Here is a 7,915-nt window from a genome sequence, read left to right as displayed (position 1 = left end):
CTTCCCCTCCCCTCCCCCGGCCCAGCAAGACTCATTTTAAATGCTTATTATAGGCACAGTGTCTCCGACAAAAAGAGAAAAGGAACCAGACGGAAAGGATCCGTGTCAGTGAACGAGCGAGCGAGCGCTGTCTCTCTGGCACTAGACCCTGCTTGGCTCCCCCGCCTTGCCAGCCAGCGTCTCACCTCTCCCAAATGCCAGGCTTCCCAGGAGGGGGCTCGGCCAGCTACACCCATCCTTGGGCTGCATCGGCACGGGTCCAACCGGGCTGCAGGTGGTCAATGATCGGACCTGATCCTGTGCCATTGAAGTCAAGAGAAGTTTTTGCTGCGGGCTGAAATGGGAGGGGACACAGGCAGCAATGGGCAAGGGGCAGTAGAGCAGAAACATCCGGCAAGTGGGATGAAGCATCAAGTAGAACAATTTTGGAAGAGCTCCAAGGAGAGGTGTGTATTTGGGCTGAGGAAAGCATCACTTGCTCAACCAACTGGGCGTCTGTGCCGCTGATAAATGATGCCCAAGGAAAGCCGCCAGCTTGCCTGAGGTTCCCTTTCACTCTGCATCCGTTGTCCCATGTTCCTTTGCATTTTCAGCCTGCGATGAGAGAGAGGACCCTAGCACGAGGCGGCTCGCAGGAGGCCCCTTTACAAGATGAAAAGCAACACAAAAGGAAATTCAAGTGGCCACGCTGCCTGGCGTGATCTGCAAGGGTCACCTTGAGGCACTGACTTATTCAAAATAAGTCAGATGCTCGAAAGGAAGGAGCGGAAGAAGTCAGGATGAGGGCAGGCATGACTGGACTGCTCGCTTTTTGGAAGGGCAAGATACAGTGGGTGGGCTCCCATGTAACACCATAAGGAAAAGGTGGCAAGAATGAAAATAATGGAACCGGATTCCCCGACCTTGGGTCTCTAGCCATTGAGCCACCTTGCGCTGACGTTGTAGGGGTGAATTTGGCTCATGGAGTAAAAGCCGGCCCAAATCTGGAGAGAATAAAAGCAACACATAGGGGGTGGTGTGTCCTGATGCTCCTGATATTTCTTGGGCTTGACTTGATCATGGGGTGACACTGTGGGCTTGCAGGATGTTTTAATGGGCTCAGAAATAGCAGGTAGAGCAGGCACCATTTCATGACGGCACAGTGTGCGAGTGTCAATGCTCCAACTATAAATCATCAAATGCCTTATATTCCTCACCTTAGCTATTCAGATGCTATGGGGATGTTTATATAGCATCAAAGGCAGATGGATGAGGACAGCAAATGCTCCCCTACCTTGCAGACTCAACAGCTAGCAAACCATCCCGGTTAGCGTTCATAGCGTGCGCTCAGTGGAGCTGCAACGAATGCATAGGCATTTGCAATAAGTGAAGAATCCCTTACATTGTAAGTGCTGCTTCTGCCACAAAAGAGCCCAAAGTGCTACACTACAAGGACTTCAACCATCACTGAATGGCAGCGACGTGTTGTGTAGGGGCCCAGCGATGACAATGTGGTGGGGGTTTTAGTACAATATCCAACTGAAGCTACTAAGGCACTTAAACAGATGGACACTAATTACCTGAGCTGAAGTTCAGGCAGAACACAAGGTCAAAGCCCTTTGAAAAGCACCACGGAAATCTTCCGTGATCACAATGGGTTGGAGACTCAGATTTATGTCTTGCCTGGAAGGCAGCAGCCCTGCGATCCCTTCCTCTGCTTTGGCTACAAGGAAAAGGGAACGTACTTCCCTACTTACTTGGAGCTCCGTCAACCAGGCACAGATCGGTGCAATTGTAATGAACTGTCTCCTTTCATAGGTAGATTCAACACTGTCCATCTTTGTGCTCTAAGAGTAGTATTGATAACAGTTAAGGGTATGTGTCCTCGTTTACTTGGACTTTGAATTTTGGAACAGAAGATGTTGAGTTTGATCTTCTAACTTTGCTCACAGCGTAAAGTTTGGTGGGGCTAAAATGTGCTGCACAATAGAGGACCCAGTTCCTTGATTTGTTATCAATAGACACGGTCAACATGCCAGAATTTTATTGCATTGAAAAAATGACCTTTTCAAAAGAAAAAAATAAAATAAAAAGCTAGTGAAAATTTGGGGGAGTTTCCCCCTAAAGGTTCTTTTTCTTTTAAGAAATCAAAAGCAAAAAAAAGTGGCCTTATCTTGGGTTTTGGTCGGTTTGGGTCTGTTGCTGAGGTTTATGGGTTTTCATTTTTTTCTCCCACTCTCCCATTTTTTCAGCAAGTCAGAAAAAAAAAGGACACGCTTAAAAGGAGGGGGAAAGGAGATGACGAAGGAAAAAGGAAAATTCACAAAAACAGGTTTCCGTGAAAATTTTCAACCAAATGGGAAATCATTTCTTTTAAAAGACAGAAGTTGATTTGAAAATGTTGGAAGTTGATACAGGAAACCTTTCCCACCTCTTTTTCAGCCAGCCCCTGCTCCGGTGTTTGAGAACTGGCAAGGTGGCGAGCCCAGCTGTCGGGGGCTAAAGCCCAATTTCTCCAGGAGTGGGTTTTTTCACTTGATCTTAATCGCTCTCTAGGTCTGACTCTCCTCCTCTTCTCTACCTTGCTGGGTTTTGCTCAGGCATTGGATTACCAGTGCAATCTGCCCAGCAAAGGAAGCCAAAAATCAAGGACCTAGCCCAACAGAATCACCGACAGCCGCAGTTAGAAGTGCAACTTCTGGAAACGGATGGGCACCTACTTTGTAAAGATTTAGATCTCCGGTCCTGAGTTTTTCCTAGCTGATGGAGGAGTGTGGTAGCCACCGAGCCTCCTCTGACAGATGTGCGACGATGACTCATCTGTTTGCAGCTGGCTAGCTCAGGATGTTAAGTTTCTTGTCCAGACGGTCTTTAGAGCAAGACCATTAGCCGCCCCTCTTATGTAAAGGCTCTCGCGGCATGAAACCATCACAAATAAGTTCTCCAGTTACCATTAGCTCTGGCAGGGAGGGTCAGGATGGGGTATGGCTTAGGGCCTGGGTTACGATGCTTGGGAGTGCCCTATTTATTCAGGACAACTGAGATCCATGCTTATATGGGGACTGTCACATGCAAAACGAGGTCTGAGGTCTCAATCCAGTCTCCGTCTACGGGACATGTTTGTAAAGTGGCGACAGGGAAAAAGGGGAGCCCCTAACAGGTCGAGGGTCTGCTTATGAGAAGTTCAGAATGGAAATAGCAGGAGATGCTCCAAGACAGCTGTGATTAGGAGCTTGCGGGGGCTGAACACCAAGGGATGCCGTAGGTGAGGACAGCACAGCAGTCCTCCTCTGGATGGCCCAAAGTTGGCATTGCAGGGATGCTCTACTAGGAGCACTGAGGTGTGCTGGCAGCTGTGTAGGCCCCCAGGCCTGGGATAGCAGGGATTTGCTGCAGATGAGGACTCCCAAGACCAGAACTGGTCTGGCAAAAGGCCTTGCAATGCATCAGGACCATGAGAGGGCAGGATCGGGATAGCATGGGGTGCTATGATAGAGTATTAGGATATTTTAGAGAGAGTGCAGCCCTTCAGCAGTCGCGGTGTCGTTCCCGTGCTTCCAAAAGCATTGAAACGCAGCATGTAAAGAAAAAATAAACACAAAGAGCTACCATTTCCCACACAGGCCCAGGCAAGACTCTCAGCAGAGTCTGCTCCTGCTGTCTGAGGGGGATCAAGCCTGCAGAGGCCAAACCTAATCCCCCTTCTCTTTTGCGAGAATGGAAATACCATGCCCCTCCTCTAGAATTTCAGCTGCCAGCACCAGCCCCGTCTGCTGGGCTCTGGCTGGGACACCCAATCCAGGGGTAACTGGATAGTGCGCCACGTAGCAGCAAATGCGGAGAGCTCTTGATCTACTTCAGGGTCCAGGCCCTCTCCCTAAACAGCCAAGAAATCTCCCTCCTGCTGCTGCCCAGTGATGAAACCAGATAAATCACCCTCACTTTTAACCTCTACATTTTTTTTCAGTCTTCTAAGCGCCTCTTTGATTTGGATATTTACTCCCTTGGACAAGGGCCAGACAGCAAAGCTAGACAGACAGACGGATGAGATGGGATGGTTTTATCTGTAGAGGTGTATTTGCATGGCTATGTTACCTGTAAGTTATGCAGAGCATCCCCGGGCACCAACCCGAGCATCCCCAAGTACCAACCCGAGCATCCCCAAGTACCAACCCAGAGCATCCCTGAGCACCAAACTAGAGCATCCCCAAGCACCAACCCAGAGCATCCCCGAGTACCAACCCAGAGCATCCCCAAGTACTAACCCAGAGCATCCCCAAGTACTAACCCAGAGCATCCCTGGGCACCAACCCAGAGCATCCCTGGGCACCAACCCAGAGCATCCCCGAATACCAACCCAGAGCATCCCCGAGCACCAACCCAGAGCATCCCCGAGCACCAACCCAGAGCATCCCTGGGCACCAACCTGAGCACCAACCCAGAGCATCCCTGGGCACCAACCCGAGCACCAACCCAGAGCATCCCTGGACACCAACCCGGAGCATCCCTGCTTACTCAAAATAGGCACCAACCCAAGCTTCCTCCCACTCCATCCCATGATGTTTGTTCCATATGAGACAGCTATTTTAAGAAGGCATCAAAGCAATTTTATTCATGTTACTGGGACTATTTCTTGTATTTCTCCTTCTGTGAAGCCTGAAGCCTTAGTTAAGTCTCGAGTCTACCTGTCCAGGGCTCTGAAGGACAAGGAGAAGCAGAACCAGGGGGCGGGGCTGGACCTCATGATCTGTAAGGTCCCTTCCAGCCCCTGACATCTATGAACCTATGAACCTAAAACAGCTTTGGCATTACAAAATAAGGATGAGTTTATGAGCGGATATCTTAAGAAGCATCTGCTGGGTCTCATTGGCAGGGTGGGAAATGGCAATCACCCTGGCAGCATAAGTGGGTGCCCTCCTGGTAGCATAAATGTCCCTTTATTCAGGTTTGCAAGATCTTGGACCCTACCGTCGTCTGTATCCCAAAGCTTTTATCATTTCAGGGCCCCATTTTGGCCACTGGGCTTGGGGGTAGGGTCATTTGGGTGAACACTGGAAGAACTGATTCTTTGGTGGGTTACATCAATGCTTGAATCTCCTGGAAGGGCTAGGATTCATTGGGGAGGTCTCGTCTAGTAGTGAGCGCACGCGGCGTTCACAGGCACAACCCGAGCTGCCTGGAAATCACACGGCAAACTTTTTTACCAAATGCTTGTGCAGCTTATATCACCACCACAGATATCCCTATGATAAATCAGAGAGGCACGCGCTCGACTGCATTCATTCACCACGTACCCTGCACCATCTAACCTGCTCGCTGCCTGCTGCTGTCAGGGGTCTGCTCACGCCTCGGCCCTGTGGACAAATATGGTCACTTGCTATTTTTTTTTTTAATTCACATTTCAGAGAAATGCTTCCTCATTCCCCTCACAAAAGTATAATGACAGAGGCAATATTCAGCCCGCACTGGTAAAAAGCAGCAAGCTAGAAAGAGGAGATTTAGAAGAGCTGCCCCTTTCCACTGCGACTCGGACAGAGCGTGAGCTCGCAGACCTTGTAATCATGGCGTTATTCTGACCAGGAAAACATATTTCAGGCATTTTAACAGATTTTTGGGAAATTTCTAAAATGAAAACTTTTTTGGTTAAAGAAAATGGTCTGTTTTTGAAATGGGAAACTTCCCCTCTCCCCCTCTCTTTATTTCCCACCCCCCAAACTGGAAAAATTTTAAAAAAGCCTTTTTATTATAGTTCTTTCTTTTCTCTTGTCTCCTCTGCCCTCCGCTGTTTGTTTTTTTCAGTAGCAAAGGGAGAAATATAAAAAGAAAAGGAAGGGTGAGAAAACTGGGAAAAAAGAGACACATTTTTCAACCTAATATTTTAAATGGAAGTTCAGATAAATGAAAAATAGTCTGTTTTGGAGCCCTGCGGCAGTCAAAACTACTCTGAAACATTTGAAAGTTTTTCATGCAAAACTACTCGTCATTTTTGATTAGCTCTAAACTGTAGGTCTTTCTAAAATACAGGAGCTAAGATACTTCTTGGACCCAACCAGTCAGCTCCATGATGCTAAAACGGTCTGGTTTTATAAGAGAAAGGATATGACGAGCAAGAGGGACATAGGGAGAGGTGTCCAAAGTACTCGGAGTACTGGGCATGTGTCATAATTGAGCCATTCCCAAATGTCGCTGACTTTGAGATAGGACTTCAACATGAAAAACACTAGGTAAAAGCTGGGTATTGATGTCGATGACTTTTTAAATAAAACTTTTGGAAAACAGCTCTCCCCACCCCAGGCCCCAGAAGAAATAGAATGGAAACACAAGATGTTACGGAGTGACGGGGAGTAAAAATGTTACTAGCATGTCTTTGGGATGACCTGCTCTCAACTCGCCCATGACGGCTTCTTCATTTGTGAGTGATGCAGCGATTCTTAAATCAGGTTAATGAACTGATATGTGTTACATGACCTCCCGCCATTATCCATCCTCTATATGCCGACGCACAGAGGGTCCACTATGCAGACTTTATGGATGCATCTCTTGATCTACCCTCATCTGAGATGGGTCTTCAGCTGGTGCAAATTGTCCCGCTTCATTGAAATCAGTGATAACTTGTGGCAGTGGGCGCCACAGGTTACTTAGAGCTGGGCCACGTAGAGAAACTCAAGTGTGGGAAGGGACTCCTCTATAATCGTAGAGGAGCGGGGCTGGAAGGGACCTTGGAGGTCATCTAGCCCAACCCCTGCTTCGGGCCGGATCATCCCAATCCAAACCATCCCATACAAATCCATTGTCTACCCTCTCAACGAAACCACAGTCAACCCAGGTGCAACACAAGACATAGCACCCTAACCTGACACAGGTAAAGCAGGGGGACCACGACGGCCAACATCCTCCCATTTTCAAATTTCTCCATTATGGAAAATTCTGAAAAAAAATCATTTTAGGGTTGAAGGCAACATTTCCTTTGGATTTTGTTAAAATTCGCACGATGAGATACAACCTACAGGATAATGGCCAATGGAAATGAACGGTCATTTCATGGCCAAAAAAACTCAAAATGTCTTGTTCCCAAACCGTCAAAGCAGGATCTCTTCACACCGTCAGTACCATTTACACCATTTATCACCATTTTTTCTCAACGTGGAATTTTAGCAAAACCGGCGTGCTTTTGCAAAGCATTTTGATTTCTCCCGAATCTGCATTTTCTCATGGCTAATGGCTTTCTTGACGTTTTTATGACTGGCTCTATTAATGATGTATTGCATACAAAGCATGGCCTTTTGAAGGCTTGCCCTCTCCATTTCGCTGACCATCCCCTTGTTTTTGCATACTTGCATATGGTTGTAATGTCCCTTCTTATTTCTCTCTCTCTAAACAATTCCAGTCTTTGCATTTCAAATGCCTACCTAAATTCTGCAAGCCGTTTCCCATGTTTCTGACCTTTTGTGCTTTTGAATGGTGCTGTTGAACACTCAGCCGCATGCCCCGTTTCACTGCACACGTAATTGTATTTCACTGGTGGGTGGAAGCATGGTGGGTGTAAAGCACTTTGAGATCCTCCTCTTACATGAGTCATTGCCGTAGCTATTAAACACATGGTAAATGTTGCATTGCATCTAAAAGTCAACCCAACTCTGTCCTCCAAGACAAGGAGAGAAGTAAATGTTCCAGCTGACGAGGATGCGGGGATGCTGGACTGACAGAAAATTACAGCTGATATTGCAGGCGTAGCAAGGGGAGACTGTGGGCCAAATTCCCAGCTGGTGTAAATCCTTATAACTCCATTGACGTCAGTGGAGCTCACCAACTGAGGATCTAGCCCTATGAATCTTTGATCCAACCCCCACCGTGACCAGATGCTGCCTGGTTTCTGCAGATCGGACGGTGGTTCAGCAGTGAGCGGTGACACGCTGGCCAGAGGCATTTCTCTGCT

At 47.8% G+C, this 7,915-nt stretch overlaps 1 protein-coding gene across 4 annotated transcripts in view; it reads right to left on the bottom strand.

Moving 5' to 3' along the window:
• The window catches only part of PAX7 (paired box 7), a 133,925-nt gene that overhangs the window by 46,094 nt on the left and 79,916 nt on the right, over positions 1-7,915 (bottom strand). The window lies entirely within an intron of this gene.

The sequence above is a fragment of the Alligator sinensis genome, unplaced genomic scaffold (assembly GCF_000455745.1).
Source record: "Alligator sinensis unplaced genomic scaffold, ASM45574v1 scaffold1719_1, whole genome shotgun sequence".
Classification (NCBI taxonomy): Eukaryota; Metazoa; Chordata; order Crocodylia; family Alligatoridae; genus Alligator; species Alligator sinensis.
The sequence above is the reverse complement of the archived record's forward strand: the minus strand, read 5'-3'. Positions and strand labels throughout refer to the sequence as shown.